Source organism: Myotis yumanensis, unplaced genomic scaffold (assembly GCF_028538775.1).
Source record: "Myotis yumanensis isolate MYYU_CA2020_CCGP unplaced genomic scaffold, mMyoYum1.0.hap1 SCAF_11, whole genome shotgun sequence".
NCBI lineage: Eukaryota > Metazoa > Chordata > Mammalia > Chiroptera > Vespertilionidae > Myotis > Myotis yumanensis.
This window is the reverse complement of record NW_027223762.1, coordinates 25,246,831-25,263,780: the sequence shown is the minus strand read 5'-3', so window position 1 is coordinate 25,263,780 and position 16,950 is coordinate 25,246,831. Positions and strand designations below refer to the sequence as shown.

The 16,950-nt window shown below is 44.0% G+C and overlaps 1 pseudogene; it reads right to left on the bottom strand.

Annotated features, from left to right (window-relative positions):
* Positions 1–6,823: 6,823 nt before the first annotated feature.
* Positions 6,824–13,881, bottom strand: LOC139019631 (protein FAM204A-like; annotated as a pseudogene).
* Between the last annotated feature and the right edge of the window lie 3,069 nt (positions 13,882–16,950).

Here is a 16,950-nt window from a genome sequence, read left to right as displayed (position 1 = left end):
GAGTGAAGAGCCTCCCAGGCAGAGGAAACAACTCCTAAGTGAAGAGTAAACATCCTGAGTTTGGGACCTGCAAGAAGGCCCAAATAGCTGAGGGAGCAGCAGGACATGAATTGAGGGAAGAAAGTCAAGGGCAGCTCATCCAAGTCCTTATGGGACTTTTCGCTTTGACTCCGAGTAAACTGGGGAACAGTTGCAAGTTTTGAGCAGATGTGTGACCTAATTGACGCAGACTGCTGTTTTGAGAATAGACTGGAATATAATAAACAGTAACCTAATTCAGATGTATTGTTCTCTACACAAAAAAGAGTGTGGAAATAGGGAGAATGTGGTCTCCATAAAGTCTCGGGGGGAAAGGAGCCAGAAGAGCAGGAGTTAGTAGTGTTTACATCCAAAAGTCTGAACCCACTTACTCTGGGATGACTCATGAGTTGGGAGGGTGAAACATCTCTCCAGAGTTAACAGTGTGTGATCTGCACCTGTGCTCCCCAAGCTCACGTGACACCTCTTTCAACTGAGTTCTTAGTTGTGCCAGTCACTGATGTGGGCACAGGGGAGACAGCCATGAACCAGACAGACACACCCAGAGAAGATGGAGACTGCTGAGAAACAAGCAGTTACAGCATGGCAGTCCCAGTGAACTCATAGATTATGTTAGATTACTTTGATTTAGGACAGTACCATGGTTCCCAAACTGAGCACCAAGGCACCCCAGTAAACAAGAGTAAATTCACAGGGACACCTTCGAGTATAGCATATTTAAATTTCAAGGGAAACTCGTTGACATTTGTGAGGCACTGCAGAAAACTACTAACTTCATATAGTTGACAATTTCAATATTAAATCATGTTATGTTGCTTTGATGACATTGTTGGGGAGGAAAAAAACATGTCTTCTACCCTCTTAGATTCAGTTTGGGGAATCTGCAAATTAAACTGACAAAAGACAGATTAACAAAAGAAAAAGTTTATTTTTGAATGTAACACCAATACATGCAGGAGTGCTCAGTGATGAGTAACTCAAAGGGATGGTTAGAATTTGGGGCTTATATCTCTAGGTTAGTACAGGAAGGAGAGTGGGAAGAAAAGGCTTCTGTAGGAAGGACAAATATAAGGTGTCCCCAAAAATGTATACATACACTTTGAATAATTATAAAGGTAGTGTTTATTAAAATACACTTCATTTTCAAAATTGAGCTATTAACTGTTAAAGAGTATATATATTGCCCTAGCCGGTTTGGCTCAGTGGATAGAGCATCAGCCTGCGGACTGAAGGGTCCTAGGTTCGATTCCAGCCAAGGGCACATGCCTGGATTGTGGACTCGATCCCCAGTAGGGGGCGTGCAGGAGGCAGCTGATCATTGATGTTTCTATCTCTCTATCCTCCCTTCCTCTCTGAAATCAATAAAAATATTTTTCTTTTAAAAAAGTATATACATTTGGGGGCGGGGGACACCCTGTAGGTTTCGGTTTTTTAAAAAATGTTTTTGTTCTTTAGATAGAGAGGAAGTGAGAGGGATAGAAAGAGAGAAACATCGATGAGAGAGAAACATCATCGATTAGCTGCCTCCTGCACTCCCCTCCACTGGGGATCAAGCTGGAAACCTGGGCATGTACCTTGACTGGGAATTGAACCAGTGACTTCTTGGTTCATGGACCAATGCTCAATCTCTGAGTCACACCGGCTGTGCCCTGTAGGTTTCTTTAGGAAAAATAAATGGGTTTTAAGGAGGACAAACTGGCGACAAAAAAGTTTGTGATAATTGTTTATGCAGGTATGAGTGGCCTTTCTATCTTCTTTGTGGCATGAAATTCCTCTGGGATTTATGGTTCTCATTTCTCAGAAGTTGCTGCTTTTACTCAGATAAAGGAAGCTCTGTTGAATCTCAAATGTCTTCAGTTTAAAATAATCTTTATACAAATCTAGGGTTCTGAGTGGGTCCCCTTAACATGATATCTTTGTGAAGCGGAGCTTTTGGTGCTTCTGTGATAAAAAACTAGTTTCAGAGAGAAGGTAGAGGTGAGAGGAGCGAGGAATGATTAACCTGGGGAATTTATATGCATATATGCATAGCCCACAGACACAGACAATAGGGTGGGCACAGGGTGGAGGGGGTCAATGGGATAAAAACAAAAAAATAAGGTGACATCTGTAATACTTTCAACAATAAAGATAATTTTTTTTTAAAGCAAGTACCATGAGAAAAATTAATGTGGAATGAGGGTGTGGTATTCAAATCTCATTCCAAAGTTTGAGAAGTTGTGCAGTGCCCAACCAGCTCACTCATCCCATTACTGTTATGGACACTGGGAAAGAAGATACCTACCAAGAAGGGCTCCTGGTGGTTAACTGGGCTCAAATTTAGAAAGAGCCTCGTGTTAACGTAAAAAAACCATTGAAATCTGTAAAGAATTTTTGTGAGTTTATTTGAGCCAAACTGTTGACATATGCCGGGAAGCAGAACCTCAACAAATTGAGATAATGCTCCGGAGAATGGCAGGGTTACATCCGTATTTATACATGAAATTCATTGGTGACAGATTTAAGGAGGTGGGATTAATCGAAGCGGGCGCGGGGGGGGGGGGGGGGGGGTGGGGGGGGGGGAGGAAACCACTGTGATAGGATAAAAAGTTAAATGATGGACACACACTTAGGTGGGTGCAGGAATAATTAAACATGATGATGAAGGAATTTGTGGTATCTGTCCTGGGACCCAGCACACCTGGTTGTGCCCCAGGGGCTCCATAAAAAGGGAAGTCACAAATTACCCAGACATCCCAAGGATATGTTATCTTAGATGCAAAAAGACAGATAGGCTCAATTACGGTAAAGGTTGACCTTATCAGTGAAGATATCGGCTTAGGACGTAACTGCCCACCATAACTACTTTTAGTTAAAGTTTAATTTCAGACCATCCTTTGTGGTTATTTTAGGTCTCTGAGTTTGCAAAACTGCTATGCAGGCCTCTCCTGAGCTTCTCAGGTCAGCATGTGGCCCCTTTCGTCCACACTCACAATCATTTCCAAACAGAAGCCTGTCACCCAATCCACACCTTAGGGAAAAGCCTGCATTGAACTGCCTTCCTGCACTGTGTTCCTGCCATCTCAGCCAGCCCTTCTAAAGGAGTTCCTGGAATCGTATTTAAACCAGTAGGACCGAGACTTTCCCCATCCAATCAGAGTTGTGCAGCTATATTCCCCCTCTCTCCCCGCATCAGCATCTTCACCAGCCAATCAGGACTGCTTCATTCTGCCAGTCAGGACAGTGCTTTTTGGACTCATCACACTTCAAGGATTAGGAACTTCTATCTATTTAAATCAGCTGCCCCTGGCTCTGGGAGCACACACGGAAGAAAGATGTCTTTCTTCTGCTGGAGCTGAAAGGACAAAGAAGCTTCACTGGACCAGAGTGGAGAGGCGCAGACCAATGTGGAACAGAGCAGATCAGGGTAGGGCCACCTTGCCCAGGGGCAACCTCACAACAGAGCTGTTCCACAGCCATGCAGCTTCATAACTGAGCTGTAACACTAATGAGCAGTTCCATAGCTATGCTATATCACAATTGAGCTGTTGAGACTTAAGTTGTCTTCTTAGCTGCATCCCAAATTGGGGATTCCTGCTTGCTGGGGTCCAACCCCAGCGGGTCCAGGGGTCCCCAAAGGTGTGGACGGAGTCGGCGAAGAAGGAATGACACGGAGACAGCGTTCAGTTGATCAGCAGCCTAGCCAGGATCTCTAGCCAGGAACTCCAGCCAAGTTCTGGTTCGGATCTCCAACCAAGTTCTGGTGCCATGTTCTCTTGCTAAGTTCTCCAGGTTCTCCAGCCAAGTTCTGTAGCCAGGTTCTGTCCAGGATCTTTTGCCATGTTCTCTCCCTAGGTTCTGTCTCTAGGTTCTCCAGCCAAGTCCTGTCTCTAGGTTCTGTCTTTAGGTTCTCCAGCCAAGTCCTGTCTCTAGGTTCTCTGTCCTGTTGTCTTGTTACATCTGTATTTATACCAGTTGATTTTAATCCTGTCAATTTCTATTGCAAAGGTTAGGGTGTTTCTTTTTTTTTTTTTTTTTTTTTTTTTTTTTTTTTGCTTAAATTTTTCACTTTATTTTTAGCTCTGTAATTTATTTATTTATTTTTTTTTTTTTTTTTTTTTTTTTTTATAATAATTTTTATTTCTTAAAGTATTACAAAGAGTGTTACATATGTCTCCTTTTTCCCCCCCATGACATTCCCTCGGCCCCTACCCCCCGCCCCCCCCCGTCCCGTGTCTTGTGTCCATTGGTTAATCTTATATGCATGCATATAGGTCCTTCAGTTGGTCTCTTAATCCCCCCCCCAACCCTCCCCAGGCTCCCCATTGTAGTTTAACATTCTGTTCAATGTTGCTCTGCTTCTGTATCTACACCTGTTCATCAGTCCATACTGGTCCCCTTTATTTGTCCCAGCCTCACTGGAGCAGTCTCAACCTCACCAGGGCCGTCTGAGCCTCACCAGGGCCGTTTCAACCTCACCGGGGTCGTCCCTACCTCACGGGGGCCGTTTCAACCTGACCGGGGTTGTCCCTACCACGCCGGGGCCGTTTCGACCTGACTGGGGTCGTCCCTACCTCACGGGGGCCGTTTCAACCTCACCGGGGTTGTCCCTACCACACCGGGGCTGTTACAACCTGACTGGAGTTGTCCCTACCACACCGGGGCCGTTTCAACCTGACCGGGGTCGTCCCTACCTCACGGGGGCCGTTTCAACCTGACTGGGGTTGTCCCTACCACGCCGGGGCCGTTTCGACCTGACTGGGGTCGTCCCTACCTCACGGGGGCCGTTTCAACCTCACCGGGGTCGTCCCTACCACACCGGGGCCGTTTCGACCTGACTGGGGTCGTCCCTACCTCACGGGGGCCGTTTCAACCTCACCGGGGTCGTCCCTACCACGCCGGGGCCGTTTCGACCTGACTGGGGTCGTCCCTACCTCACGGGGGCTGTTTCAACCTCACCGGGGTCGTCCCTACCACGCCGGGGGGGTTAGGGTGTTTCTTATCTCCATTCCAGGGAGTAAAGATTATGTAGCTTAAGCGTGATTGTTTATAATTAAAGTGATTAACTACCCGCCTGGCACTTAGTTAAGAGGTTTTATCCCCTCCCTAACTTCAGGGAAAAATCCCTACCTGGGAAAACAACCTTTCTCGGAGAGGTGACCTTGGTTAAAACACATAGCGCAGATGTTTCTTCTCTGCAGCGACTGTGTCAAGCAGCAAGGATGGACTGGCTCCCGGCACCTGCTGATGCTGAATTGGAATCGATGACCATTGGTTGACACTATGCATGGGTTACTTAAGAATGAAATAAAAATATTTTTTCTTTTAATTTATATGTATTTTTTTTTCAAACAGCTACTAAATTATTATAAGTGCTTATTAAGTTATATGAACTTAACACTTAATGAATGAAACTATTAAGTACTTCTTGTGGCCTGGGAGTTTAGTGAGGAAAGTACTGAGATATTAAGAGCACCAGAGGTTTAGGTTTAGGAACTTCTGGCCTAGTGGTTAAGAGCTCTATACTCAAATTCTGTCCTCAAGCTCTATATCCAAACTTCATGCATTCCAATCCCAGCTGAGCTGCTTACTAACTGCATGACTGATGGGCAAGTTTTCTAACCTCTCCCTGGGCCTCAGTTTCTTCACCTAGGTGTGATGAGGGTTGAGTGAAATGGCATTGTTAAAGCCCTCAGCCCAATGCCTGCCCCGCCGTGAACACCAGATAAAGGGGAGAGAGTTATATAAAGAAAACTCTGCAGGTTTCCAAAAGAATGCAGTGTTCTGCATTCCTTCTCCACCTGTCCAATGAACAGGCTGACCTAACAACCTTTTTCCTTGGGCCTTGGGAGATAAAGTCAAATCTGGAAACAGGCACTGTGTGAGGGTCCTGTCCTACCCCAGTCAGCCCTTAGTCACCAGGCAGAAGCCTATAGTCTGACAAAGGCAGGCTGTTTTGGTCAGTTGCAAAGGACACTCTATAGCACAGCGAGGAACCCTGGGGCATCTGGCCAAACGAAGGAAAACAAAAGAAAAAGTTGTGTGCTTTGGGACAGGGCGGAGTAGGCTCAAAGCAAAGCTGTGTGTAGTGAAATCTAGATTGCGAAGTGGATCTGAGGTCCCATTTCCTTAGCAACTACAATGTTACGATAGATGTGGATTGGAGTGTCCAAAAATCCCTTATCCAATGTTGTCTACCTGGGTTGTAATTTGAAGCTGCTTCTCTGTGTCAAAGTGAATTTTAAGGGCTCCAGGCAAGAGTGGGATGTTTCACTAATACAGTTTCAAACAGTGAAGTTTCTGTTCTGTCTGTGATTTTAGAGAGCAAGGTTTCTCAGTGAGTAAAGAAAGCAATAGGTGGTGAAAACACAAGACAATAATACAGATGATGTATTATAGAATTGTACACTTGAAACATATAAGCTATTAACCAGTGTCACCCCAATAAATTCAATTACAATTTTAAAAGAAAGAAGGAAGCAGTTCTCATGACACTTTTTAGCTGCAGCTTGTCCTTGGGAGAAAATGGTGTTTCCTGTTTTACACTGTAGCTGGCCTTATCTTTGTTATCCCAGCCCAATGAATAGCAGGGCATATTTTTAACTTCTCATTTCTTGTTAATTTTCATTTTCTCAGTCCCAAAAAAGAAGGAGGGGAGGAACTTTGTGGCAGCCAGGTAGGAGGAGATGTCAACTGCAGCCCGCCTTTCCCGCAGCAAGGAGGCAGACAGCAAAGGGGACTGTGTACCCCCTAGTGCCCACGGTGTGGTGGGTGCTCTGAGTGACCAGCTGGGGATGGGCAGGGCCTAGATCACCTGGAGAGAGGAAAGACAGGCCAGAGGGCTTTCACAGCCTGGAGGCACTCCCCTTCCCCACTCCTCACCTTCTTCTCTGGCTTATGGCAAGCTTTCCTGGCAACTTCCATATTACCTCAGACCACAGTGAACAGCTGTACTGGGAGAACTAGCACCAGCCTGTCTCTGGCTCTCAGAGAAATCCTGGGTGGAGTTGCCAGGTACTTTTCTAATGACTAGAGTGGCGCTTTGACATTGAATATGGTCTCGGCCTCTGATCTCCAAGGTCTGGCCACAGTCTCCCTTCCCAGCTCACTGCACCCCTGCCCGTGGTCTTCACTGTTCTGGGATAATCCCCACCTTGAAGCCATACAGACCAGGTTTCAATCCTGCCGACCTCACCTACTGACTCTGGCAACCTGGATAAATTACTTGCACTTGTGCCTTGGTTGCCAAATCTGATAAATGGGACTCAACTTATATCTACCTTACAGGGTTGGTAGCAGAGTGAAATGCTTGGTCTCTCTGGCTCCATCTTATTCAAGACTTCTTTGTTCCCAGGGCCTTCATAATAGCGTCTTTTTTTTTTTTTTAATTCTCATCCAAGAATATTTTTTTCCACTGATTTCTAGAGAGAGTGAACCTGGGACTGAGAGCTCACCTGGAAATTCGGCCCATCCTCTCCAACTGGGAGCTGCCCATTATCATGGAAAGATTAACAACCTTGTTGTAGAAACCAGAGCCACCAGCCCTTTGAAGACCTCCAGCCTTTGCATACCTGCAGGCCTTTGCAAATCCCCATATCTGTAAGCTGCCCATCTGGCATACCCTTTTGCCTCCTTCCCCATGTAATCTTTGTCCTTCTACTCAATATAAGCAGCTTGCTTAAGGTGTGGTGCAGGGCTGACTTTTGTGGCTGACCTGCTGCTCTCCTGTACTGCCAGCAGTATTGGAATAAATGCTCATACATGATTCAACCCTGTCTCTGCTTAATTGGCTCAAGTAGTGACAGGCAGTAAGGACCCATTGATTGTCCAGTTACACTAGCAGAAGGGCTGAGACCTAACTGGCATCAGCAGGCAGAGTAGGGGGAACGGGATATTTATATCTCTTGTAAGGGTCAGTCAGAGTAACCGGTCAGACCAGGTGCAGGTGGGTGACAGGGGTAGAAGGTCCACTGGAAACTGGGTGAGGTGGTTTACTGGAAGCCGAAGGCAGTTAATCATGAGACCTATAATGAGAATAACAGGACAATCGCTGAGAGGGGTGAGAGCCCCAAGCAGAGCATAATGGAGCACAAGAAAGTGCCTAAAGGGAAGTGTGTGCCCTGGTTGGGGAATCAAACACTCTAACCCAGGGGTGGGCAAACTTTTTGACTCGAGGGCCACAATGGGTTCTTAAACTGGACCGGAGGGCTGGAACAAAAGCATGGATGGAGTGTTTGTGTGAACTAATATAAATTCAAAGTAAACATCATTACATAAAAGGGTACGGTCTTTTTTTTTTTTTTTAGTTTTATTCATTTCAGCTGGCCGTAGTTTGCCCACGGCTGCTCTAACCACTTAGCAAACTGCCCAGGGCACAATAGCTCCTTCTTTAGATGTGCTAATCTTTAAAGGAATCCTGCTTCAGGCTTGGGTTTGTGTGTGTGTGTTTAAGGTTTGGGTTTTTATAAAAACAGCCTTTGCCATTTTCCCTCCCCTTGATATAAAAGAACCCTAAACTCCATACTTTTAAAAGATGAACTTGAGGATCAAGGCTCCTATCTTCTCTGTTGGTGCCTTCTTGATAACAAACATTCCCTTACTCCAAACTCTGACATTTTGAGTTTTGGCCTTTTGAAGTGTGGTGCATGTGGTCTCTCTGAAGACAGAGAGACTACATGAACCTACAGAAGCAAACATTCTTATCTCCCTTTGTTCTCCCCAAAACCCACTTGTCTTTCCTAAAAAAAACCTATTTGTTCTTCCCATAGGAGCCTTTTCTCCCCACTTTGAACTGGCAACAGGATTATTGGGAGGACAGAATGAGATGAAGTATAGATGGCTACCAAGCATAAACTATGTGCCCATAAGTGTAAATCCCTTCCCTCCTGGTGCTGTTTCTGCCCCTGCAATGCTCTTGCCCACTTCCCTTCACCAATCCAAATCCAAAAAGCCTCAGAGCTCAACTGAAGTTCCTGCCCAGCCCAGCCCCTCCTCTGAACACCCCTCGCCCTCCCATCATGAGAGTTTCAGTTTCAAAGAACAGCCTCTTCAGGTCCCAGCCCCCCAGCTGTGGCCCCAGCATTTGGTCCTGCAACATATCTCAGGTTGTCATTTGCCATTTCACAGTGAACCAAAGAAAGATGGAACTGGATAAGCCCTATGGGGACCCACTTGGAACCCCAGAGTTGATATAAAGATTATTTTAAGCTGAAGACATTTGAGATTCAACAGAAGCAATAGAAGCCTTCTCAAAACATCTCTTATCTAACTAAAAGCAAAAACTTCTGAGAAGTGAGGACTGCCATAAATTCCTTCCTTTGGGTGAGTCTGCTCCCAGGAGAAAGAACAAGAGCAAACGCACCATAAATCCCTTCTCCAGGGATATTTTATGGCTCTGAAGACAGAGAGACCACATGCACCTACAGAAGTAAACATTCTTATCTCCCTTTGCTCTCCCCAAAACCCACTTGTCTTTCCTAAAGAAACCTATTTGTTCTTCCCATAGGAGCCTTTTCTCCCCATCACTTTTCCCAGCTAAGTTAGATGAGCCCCAAGTTCTAACCCAGTGGTTCTCAACCTTCCTAACGCCGTGACCCTTTAATACAGTTCCTCATGTTGTGGTGACCCCCAACCATAAAAGTATTTTCCTTGCTACTTCATAACTGTAATTTTGCTACTGTTATGAATCGTAATTTAAATATCTGATATGCAGGATGTATTTTCATTGTTACAAATTGAACATAATTAAAGCATAGTGATTAATCACAAAAACAATATGTAATTATATATGTGTTTTCCGATGGTCTTAGGCGACCCCTGTGAAAGGGTCGTTCGACTCCCAAAGGGGTTGTGACCCACAGATTGAGAACCTCTGTTCTAACCACTCCGTTGAGTCATTCACAGAGCACGCCCATGGGAATGCGATCCAGCCGTAAATAAACTGCCCCATTCTCTCTCTCTCTCTCTCTCTCTCTCTCTCTCTCTCTACTGTGATATTTTCTCTGAGGGTACACAAAAATAAATCAATTGCTTTTATTATGTGACTGTGAAGTATCAACTCTACTGCATCCAATAAAGAACCAAAGATTACTTTTGTAACATTAAAATAGTCGCTTGTAAAAATAATATCAATTGAGACCTTCTTGTACTGTGATTAATCCATTATAAACAAATGCCAATCTTAAAAACAAAATTCCAAAAAAAGTGCAGTTACACTGTGCCGGAAGCCGGTCCATCCTTGCTGCTTGACACAGTCGCTGCAGGAAAGAAACATCTGCACAGCATATGTTTCAATGGACCTGGCATATATAGCATATTGTTCTTAATATGTTTGCTCTCCTTAGTGCCATGTGTTTTAACCAAGGTCACCTCTCTGAGAAAGGTTGTTTCCCCAGGTGGGGATTTTTCCCTGAGGTTAGGGAGGGGATACAACCCCTTAATTAAGTGCCAGGCAGGTAGTTAAGCTACATAATCTTTACTCCCTAGAATGGAGATAAGAAACGCCCTAACCTTTGTAATAGAAATTGACAGGATTAAAATCAGCTGGTATAAATACGGATGTAACAAGACAATAAACATCAGATCCTAACCAGAACCTAGCCAGAGAACATGGCAAAAGATCCTGGACAGAACCTGGCTACAGAACTTCACTGGAGAACCTAGACAGAACATGGCAAAAGAACCTGGCTAAAGAACCTGGTGACTGAACATGGCTGGAGAACCTGGAGAACCTAGCGAGAGAACATGGCACCAGAACTTGGTTGGAGATCCTGACCAGAACTTGGTTGGAGTTCCTAACCAGAACTTCGCTGGAGATCCTGGAGGGAGAACCTCGCTATGCTGATGAACTGAAACCAGTTTCCATGTCATTCATTCTTCGCCGACTCCGTCCACACCTTTGGGGATCCCTGGACCCGTTGGGGTTGGACCCCAACAACACTGAGTATAGATAAGAAAGTACATGAATGCCCTAGCCAACTTGGCTCAGTGGATAGAGCGTCAGCCTGCAGACTGAAGGGTCCCAGGTTCGATTCCAGCTGAGGGCACATGCCTAGGTTGTGGCTCCATCCCCAGTGGGGGCTGTGCAGGAGGCAGCTGATCAATGATTCTCTCTCATCATTGATATTTCTATCTCTCTCTCCTCTCTTCCTCTCTGAAATCAATAAAGAAATATATTTTTTAAAAAAGAAAGTATATGAACTTATTGGCTATGCTATACCAAATGGATGGAAAGTAAAATTGATTTTATACTGTAGGTCAGTACACAAAACAGTTTATTCTTATAGTATTTATTATTGTATTATTGTATTATTTGCCATATGAGCAACTGTAAACCTACTTTTGCCCCACACGGTATAAATAAATACCTAAATAAAATCCTATTTCTTCCCTGTATATGTACTTAGATTCCTTGTACAAATAACAGAACACTCCATTCCATTCACTTCAAAAGAATGAACTCTTTAGAAAAAGATTGAAAAGATTTGATAATTAACTCTCAAATTTTATGCTTAATTTTTCCACTTCTATCAATTTCCTGACAGCTTATATAATAAAAGAGAAACATGTAAATTGACCATCCCTCTACAATGCTCACCACCAATCAGGAGTGAGTATGCAAATTAATCCAACAAAGATGGCAGGCTGATTTGCATACACAGGCACCAGGTGGAGAGCAGAATGGGAGAGCCAGCGGCTTGGGGGGGACGTGGCTCCCTTGGTCGCTCCCCAAGGTGCCGGGCAGAGAGCAGAGCGGGATAGCCGGCCGAGAGTGGAATGGCTTGGGGAACTTGGCTCCCCAAGCCACCAGATGGAGAGCAGAGAGGGAGAGCTGGTGGCTTGGAGGACTTGGCAGAGTGGGAGGTCGTGGGATGGAGACAGAGCAGGAAGGGAAAACCAAGAGCGCGGGGAGCACCAAGAATTCTGGGAATAGTAGTTCTGGTGGCAGCCCCACGACCGGAAGCGGAAGCCCAGAGCGCGGGGAGCACCAGGAATGCTGGGAATCATAGTTCTGGTGGAAGATGGATCTCCTAGACACTAGAGCAAAGTGAGCCTGGAGCAAGTTATTGTTGCGGTGGGAGATGGAGAGAAAGCAAAGGTGAGAGACATAAGTAAAATCAGAGTGTCTAGGAAAAATTAAAGGGAAGATATTCTAAAACTTCCAGGAAATCTCCACCAATGAAGCAAAGAAAAAAAAAAGCCTCTATTATTCTATGAGCAACAAACCAAACTGGGTTGGGGGTCTTAGACAATTCGCTCATATGGTTGCAAAGACAAACAGAAACTCCTGGATTGGAGAGGGCTCCCCTGAGGGCTCCCAGATTGAAGAGGGTACAGGTCAGGCTGAGGGACTCCCCCCCATGCACAAATCTTCGTGCACTGGGCCCCTAGTATGTAACATAAGCAGTAAAATCTTTTCAGTAAATTGAGCAACTGAAGACTCAAGTAAAAACTCAGATAAATGTCTTTAAGAACTCTGGCAAGTGACATATATCCCATGTTGCTTTTGGTTTCTCATCTCTTCTTTGCTTCAAATCCCCATGTAAGTTTCTTCTTTTTTTCCCCCAGCAACCTGTGAATTTTCAGCTTCCTTTTGGGCTTTTACAAAGTTGTGGCAGGCAATTACTTTGCCAATTTTTACATCAAGCTATTGGGTAGATAGTTGGTGGCTGAGTTCCTCAGCCTTCTCTATATTTTACTCATCCATAGCCTGGTTTATGCTCTTTTCAAGGCCCGACTTCTCAATATTTTTTTTTTAATACATTTGTGTGGTTTTTAAAATATATATTTTTTTATCGATTTCAGAGAGGAAGGAAGAGGGAGAGAGAGATAGAAACATCCATGATGAGAGAGAATCATGGACTGGCTGCCTCCTGAAAGTCCCCCACTGGGGATCGAGCCCACAACCCGGGCATGTGCCCTTGACCGGAATCAAACCTGGGACCTTTCAGTTCACAGGCCAACACTCTATCCACTGAGCCAAACCAGCTAGGGCTTGTAAGGTTTAATGTAAGGTTTAATCTGAGGTGTAAGATTTAATCTGAACAAAGCCAATAAATTGACCAAGACAAGCAGGGTAAGAGCGAAATGTCGTGTTTATTGGAAGCTCTCGGGTGAGGTCCCGCGGTCTGGGGGTGCAGGCTGGGGGAGTCACACCCGCCTATGCCTGGCAGAGCTTCTTTATGCTGCTGTTGGACCAATCAGGTTTATCGGAGGTAACTTGTGGCGGGTGATTTATAAGCGGGAAGTTTGTGCATCTGCACCCTAGCCATCTTGAGAAGTCTCGGGTAGTTATTTATTGCCCATCAGCACAACAGGATGCTCTGGTGGGTCCCAGGATGGCAGCTATTGTCCAGCAGGATGTGGCTCGGCAGTTCTGGGTTGTTTTGTCCAACTCAGCGGGTGGGATCAGGAAAAACCCTATTTTCCCAGCCCCAGACCTTACAGGGCTCAATATTTTTCTTTTTAACAGTAAGTTCAAACCTGCCATTGACTCTAAAATACTTAGTTCCTTTCACTGGGTTTCACTTGAGGACTGTTCACTATGAGATTCTTCAGTTAACCTTTTCTAGAGCATTTCCTTTTTTTCCTTCTGAATCTTGAAGTTCACAGTGTTTTTATGAAATTCTTGAAATCTATTCCACATAAGTAAGGGAATTCCAGAAGAACAGTCTGTATAGGCATTTACACTTGCTTCTGCTTTAGTTTTTAGTCCATCTGTAGGGAAATCTGAGATCTCTGCTGTTGTAATGTCCCATCTTCCTTATCTTCCTGTAAGTGAAGTCCAGAGTCTAATGTGTCTTCATCTTCAGAATTCAACTCGACATCACTTTCGTTTAAGCCAGGAGGTAGCGCCCACTCCATATCTTCTCTTCAGTCAGGAGCTGCTGCCCGGGAGCTGCAGGCCCTGATCTCTTAACATCAGATGGTAGAGGAAGTTTTTCCTCCTAACAAAGATTCTTTCCTTGACCAAACTCTAGTCAGACTCCTCTGAACTCTCTTCTCAACTAGGCCCTGACTTTTGGGTTTCCAGTTCATCTTTGTATTGTCACTTTTATCAAGAATCCTGCTGAGTCGGTTTAGTGAAACCTCCTACTGTTGTCTGACCACCTTGATATCTTTTCACTATGGCTTGCCTTCAATAAAAATCCTGTCATTTAAGCAAAGTAGGACCCTGCCTCTTAGTAATTTTCTACCCACTGATCCCACCCTCCCACCCACACCTGGGTGATAAATCTCTACTTTTCCTTATCCTGTTCACGGTTGAGCAGGATCTTTCCCCTACTACAAAACACTGTTGTAATAGCCCATCTTGAATAAAGTCTGCCTTACCAACTTTCACAAGTGTCATGAGTGATTCTTTCTTTATACCTCCCCTTTTCCCCAATTCCCAGCCATTATCATCTGGGCCAACCCCCCCCCCCCCCCCCCCCCATTGTATATGAGGAAAAACAGAAGTGAAGCAGCTAAAACAAGAGAAAGATTAAGAGTTTGGACTCTGGGGCCCAGATTCATTGCCATTTACCAATTGTGTGACCTCAAACAGGCTACTTAATTTGTGTTTGAAAGGGTAACATCTACAACATGGGGCAAATAACAGTGGCCATTTCACTGAGTTGTTGTAAAAATTAAAAGAATTAATATCTATAAAGTACTGAGAACTGCCCAGCAGAATAAACACAATATAATAGTTTCGTTTTTTTAAAAAAGCTCTTGCCTGAGGATACTCCATTACTTAATGAGAACTGAATGAACACACTTTCCTGTCCCTCTGTTACATAATACTAGGACCAAGCAAAAATAAATTCAGCTGCTTGCTCCGGGAAATATCAGCTCCTAAAAAAGATAAGGCTCTAAAGTTGAGTGGTTCTCAACCTGTGGGTCACGAACAATGACAACACATCCTGCATATCAGATATTTACATTACGATTCATAACAGTAGCAAAATTACAGTTAGGAAGTAGCAACGAAAATAATTTTATGGTTGGGGGTCACCACAACATGAGGAACTGTATTAAAAGGTCGTGGCATTAGGAAGGTTGAGAACCACTGGTCCAGGTCAAGCAAAAAAATTTGAAGACCAACAATTACAAGCATTATTGGATGAAGATGCGTGTCAAACTCAAAAACAACTTGCAGAAACATTAAACGTTGCTCAGCAAACTATTTCTGATCCTTTACAAGCAATGGGAAAGATTTTAATGGAAGGAAAATGGGTGCCACATCAACTGAACGAAAGACAAATGGAAAACCGAAAAGTCATCAGTAAAATGTTGCTTCAACGGCACGAAAGAAAGTCTTTTTTTGCATCGAATTGCGACTGGCGATGAAAAGTGGATTTATTTTGAGAATTCCAAACACACGAAGTCATGGGTTGATCCAGGTCAACCATCAACACCGACTGCAGGGCCAAATCGCTTTGGAAAGAAGACAATGCTCTGTGTTTGGTGCCTGATTTAATCTTGTGTTGTTTTATAGGTATGCTGTATGGGCTTGTAGCCTAGCAGCAAGGGGCTGTATCATATAGCCTACATATGTAGCAAGCTATACCATCTAGGTTTGTGTAAGTGTACTCTGTGATGTCTGCACAATGATGAAATTACCAAGTGATGCATTTCTTAGAACATATCCCAGTTGCTAAGCAACATGGGACTATACTAAGTGGGAGATGCTTGTGAGACAACCTGGCCATTGGACATATGGGTCTAGAACAGTGATGGTGAACCTTTTGAGCTCGGCGTGTCAGCATTTTGAAAAACCCTAACTTAACTCTGGTGCCATGTCACATATAGAAATTTTTTGATATTTGCAAGCACAGTAAAACAAAGATTTATATTTTTGATATTTATTTTATATAAGAGGCCTGCTGCACGAAGAGATTCGTGCAATAGGCCTTCCCTTCTCCTGGCTGCCGGCACCGGTTTTCCTCCGGCACCCGGGACCCAGGCCTTCGCTCCGGCCAGAGCCGCCTTCCGTCCTCTGTCTTCGCGGCGCTGGCTCACCCTCAGTCTTTGCTCTGCCACTTGGAGCCTACGTATGCAAATTAACCGCCATCTTTGTTGGCGGTTAATTTGCATATTGTGCTGATTAGCCAATGGGAGTCATAGCGAAGGTACGGTCAATTACCCTGTTTGTCTATTATTAGATATGATATTTAAATGCCATTTAACCAAGAAAAATCAACCAAAAAAATGAGTTCGCGTGTCATAGGTTCGCCATCACTGGTCTAGAACTTCAGAAAGAAGACTTGCCCAGAGGTTGGGTCTTGCAAGGCAGAAAACTAGTTGGGTGGGGCAGAATTTATGACTTAATAGATTGGTGGGTCCTGGAGGCAAGGGTATTGAAAGTCTTGATGAGCAAGCTGTAATATATATATATATATATATATATATATATATATATATATACATATATATATACATATATATATATGTAATATAATATATATATAATTTCTTTTAGAGGGGGAGAGAGAAAGAGAGAGAAACATTGATGTGAGAGAGATATATTGATTGATTGCCTCCCTCAAAGGCCCCTTCAGATTACATTCCGATCAATGGCACACGCACTTTCTGAGCAGCACTTCAAAACATAAGAAGATGTGGAAAATTGGGTCTCTAAATGGTCTGCCTCAAAACAAGAAAAATTCTATTGGGACAATATCCACAAATTACCTGAAAGATGAGGGAAATGTGTAGCTAGCGATGGACATTATTTGAATAAAGCACTTTTTGATGTTTCTCTTGAAATTATCGTGTTTTCTTTGATTACAAAATTTGAATTTTTAACCAGTAAAGGGTCAATCCACATTATTAACCGGTATCTGCATTGTTAACTGGTACACCCAGTACATTCAAAGCTGAACTTTTTTTTTTTTTAAATATATTTTATTGATTTTTTACAGAGAAGAAGGGAGAGGGATAGAGAACTAG